Genomic DNA, 4,444 nt, shown 5'->3' with positions numbered 1-4,444 from the left:
CTGAATTTGTTAGCATTTTCAGTTTCTGATACTGATTTACAGGTGTAAGTTATGCGGCAGGACTTCTTGTTGTGCCTACCCCCGTCAGGTCGGCTGAGCTGGGAGGATGCAGTTTACACTCTTAAACTTATCTTTCGCCGACCTTCGAAATATTTAGCAAAAGTCCTGAAAGAGCACGATTTAGGAGCCTTTAAAAAAATGCCAATCGTAAGAAATAACCTAAATGATTCCTTGTGACTGTGACATGCTGTGATTGCAAAATCATGATTTGTTTCAGAGACAAATCATTCCTTGTTCAGGATTGGGGCCAATTTCATAGGTTTGGGAACGTACTAAAATCGTCTGTATTGTAAACATTGAAAGGATAGGTTTTGTGGCATTTGAATTTTAAGTCGAATACCTTGCTTTGGATTAGCTCATGATGATGGCTGCACAGCTCTGTGCATGTCGTAAAACCTGCAAAACAATTCACTTTTAAGAGAGTGAAGTCGGCTATGGAAGTTGTACCGCGCAGCTTCTATTGAGATGGAATTTTTCATGCGCGTCCGCCTAACAGAATTGATATACAAAAAACAACCAACCAGGCTGGGCGCGGTGGCTCACGCCTGCAATCCCAGCACTTTGGGAGGCCAAAGTGGGCAGATCAAGAGGTCAGGAGATCGAGACCATCCTGGCTAACACGGTGAAACCCCGTCTCTAAAAAATAAAAATAAAAAAATTAGCCGGGCATGGTGGCGGGCGCCTGTAGTCCCAGCTACTCGGGAGGCTGAGGCAGGAGAATGGCGTGAACCCGGGAGGCGGAGCTTGCACTGAGCAGAGATCGCGCCCCTGCACTCCAGCCTGGGCGACAGAGAGAGACTCCATCTCAAAATAAATAAAATAAACATAGAAAAACAACAAGTCAAATGAAGCTGCACTTCCTTAATGTGTACAATTGGATGAGTTTGGACATAGGCGTAAACCCACGATACCACCATCACAAATCGAGGTAATGAACATCTCCATCACCTCCAAAAGTTTCCTTGTGTTCCTTTCTGGTTGTTCATTCTCTCTCTCTCTCTCTCTCTCTCTCTCTTTCGTGGCCAATGCACAAGTTGGTTTCATACATTTTAGGAAGGCAAGATGTAAGATGTACATGGTGCAGGACATTGGGGTGGCTTGATGCGGGACTGGGGCACTGGAAATGTAGAGTTTGATGTCATAAGAGACAAATGGTTGCATTATTTTGGGTCTCTGATCAGCCTTTCACTAAATACACAATTTAACTGTAACAGGAGGGATAGAGGCCGGGTGCGGTGGCTCACACCTGTAATCTCAGCACTTTGGGAAGCTGAGGCAGATGGATCACCTGAGGTCGGGAGTTCAAGACCAGCCTGACCAACATGGAGAAACCCTGTTTCTACTAAAAATGCAAAAATTAGCCGGGCGTGGTGGCACATGCCTGTAATCCCAGCTACTCAGGAGGCTGAAGCAGGAGAATCGCTTGGGAAACTCTGTCAAAAAAAAAGGAAGGGTAGAAAAATAGTCAGTTACTTTCATAGTCTGGCTCAGTGAGTCTGCATTTTTACATAAACAATGAGGAAAGCAGAGGAAACAATGAGATAGGCATTTGTTGCAGATGTGCAGATGGAGGACTTTCTGTCTTTCACCTGTGAAGATGAGCTATCAATGTACATCGCCAGGGTGAAATTAAACAGAACTGCTTTGGAGTAAAGATCTTGAGGTGCATGGCTGGGCGTAGAACCTCTGCCGTTTCCAGTTTGAGACCCTTGGTGGGCAGCGCCTAAACACAGAGGCAGCTGCAGGTTTCTGGCTGTGGGCAGTGAATCTAGGAGTTTCCATGTGGAGGCACCAAATCACCACTGCTCAGTTCGTTTAAGGTATCTGGGTCTTTTCTAATTTTTTTTTTTCCTTTTCTTTTTCGGTCTTTCAGTGGCTGTTTCCCAGTAGCTCCTTGGAAATTGAGGGCAATTGGCTAGGATCACTCTCTGGTGTTACCTGAATGCCAAGGAGTGAATAGGAATAATTGTCCTGCCCGGAAGGGGGAAGGACCTTTTTTTTTTTAATCTGTACCAGGTGTGGTCCCTGATTCCTATGTGTGATGCAGCTCAGAGCAGACTTGCAAATGTTGCAGGAGACGTAAACCTTCTTTTCTTATTCTCCCGTTATCCTAATCAACTGGCTAAGAACAAAAAACCAACCCAGCTTCCAGTTCCTGTCATTAACGTTCATGGAATGGGAAGCATGGGAAATCATGGCCTTATCAAATTATAAGGATGCCAGCAGTCAAGGCCTTCATGCAGTGACAAAAATGAAAGCTCATAGTAGAGGCGGGCAGATCACGAGCTCAGGAGATCAAGACGATCCTGGCTAACACGGTGAAACTCTCTCTCTACTGAAAATACAAAAAAGTAGCCAGGCATGGTGGCATGTGCCAGTAGTCCCAGCTACTCGGGAGGCTGAGGCAGGAGAATCGCTTGAACATGTGAGGCAGAAGTTTCAGTGAGCCGAGATCGCGACACTCCGCTCCAGCCTGGGTAACAGAGCCAGACTCTGTCTCAAAAAAAAAAAGACCTTGAGGTCCACAATGAACTTCTCTTTTGGAGCAATTGTGAGGAATCTATGTAGCTAATTTTTTTTTTTTTTTTTTTTTTTTTTTTTTTTGAGACAGAGTCTTTCTCTGTCACCCAGGCTGGAGTGCAGTGGCGCGATCTCGGCTCACTGCAAGCTCTGCCTACCGGGTTCACGCCATTCTCCTGCCTCTGCCTCCCAAGTTGCTGTTACTACAGGTGCCCACCACCATGCCCAGCTAATTTTTTTTTTTTTTTTTTTTTTGTATTTTTAGTAGAGACAGGGTTTCACCGTGTTAGCCAGGATGGTCTCGATCTCCTGACCTTGTGATCCACCCATCTCAGCCTCCGAAAGCGCTGGGATTACAGGCGTGAGCCACTGCACCCGGCCCTATGTAGCTTTTTTTTAGCTTTGTAACTGTCTAACTCTCATCTCAGGTTTGCCTGCCACAGTTCCCAGCTTGACTTTTCTGTTTGGCCTAGTGATTTGGGGGTTCCAACATTTATTTTTCCTTTCACACTCTCTTAGTTGAGTAATGCCATATGCATAATTGCAAAATGATCAAGGTGTAAGAAAAATAACAAACTACTTGGCAATATACACTCTTACCTTAAATCAGGGTTGGGTGATAAAGCTTCCTTCCAAACAGTAAGCAAATTGATGTGTTTACTGAGCACTTATTCTGTGCCAGGCATACATTTTCACTTTTCACATGGCCTCTGTGTTGAAAGAGCCTTAGCCAAACAGGCTAAGGGATGTGGTGATGTGGCAGGCCAGGTCTCACTAACACAGGCCTCTATAACAACTGTTTCAGCACTGACTGAGGGGTTAAGTTAAATATTAAAAGCTGAAAAAGCCAGTGTCCTTATACAAAGGCTGGAATTCAACAAAAGTCCACCAAGAGTTTTTCCCAGGCCTTTGCTAAACCTTAAAAGCATGATTAAACAAGTTTTATTGGGGGTCTGAAGAAACTCTTCAGGCCTCCATTAAAAAAGTTTGTTAGGGGATCTGAAGGAACTTCTCAAACCTTTATGATTTAGCAGGAGACAAGGGTAATCATCCCAGCACCTGCACCCACTGAGATTAAGCAAATTTACTGAGACTCCAGAGGAAGGTCTTCAGGATTCATACCTTGCTTATAGATTAAAAGAAGTAAATGCGTATGTCTTTAGATGAATGCACACTTACATGTAGATATGGAGCTTGGAAGCTATAGAAGCTCTAGAAAACTTTGTAATTTTGAGTTGGCCTGGCAATAATTTCCAGGCCTTCTCCCTGTAACCGGTTGTAGAAATAAAAACTCTTCCTCCCTCCCTCTGGAGGGAAAACATGCAACTGGCACTGGTACACTCCTAAGGTCAGAGACATCCGACTCTAAGATTGGGGGATGCACAGGTAGGGGAATTCTTCAGACCTCACCCTCTCCAAAGGAGCAGCCCTTGGCAGAGGTTCTGAGGTCTAGCACTAAACCCTCCTTAGAATTTTCTCTGAGTTGCAATACTGCTCGTCTCCAATATTGTTTGGAACCTGGAGTTTGTGGTTGAATGGGAAAGTGGGATGACATTGCATGTATCCAGGCTTTTGTACTGCTGTCTTAAGCAAGGGACCTGGTTAATGTCTGACACTCTCATTTAGTGCTGTTTGGCCCCAGTACTCTTTGGAGTCTGGGAAGATTTGGCCTTTAAAAATCTGCCATGGAGACTCCTTTACCAGAAATTTTGGTTCACAGACTTCACTGAATTATCTGTTTGGGCAAACAGAGTAAAATCAGCAAGCTTATGTTGCTATCTCATAGCTGATGTTCCAGGCTGTTGGATCTTTGTTTATGTGTGTGTATACAGGTCTAATGTGTTAATTTGTATGTACTCTTATT

Source organism: Symphalangus syndactylus, chromosome Y, assembly GCF_028878055.3.
Source record: "Symphalangus syndactylus isolate Jambi chromosome Y, NHGRI_mSymSyn1-v2.1_pri, whole genome shotgun sequence".
Lineage (NCBI taxonomy): Eukaryota > Metazoa > Chordata > Mammalia > Primates > Hylobatidae > Symphalangus > Symphalangus syndactylus.
This window is presented reverse-complemented; position numbering follows the sequence as displayed.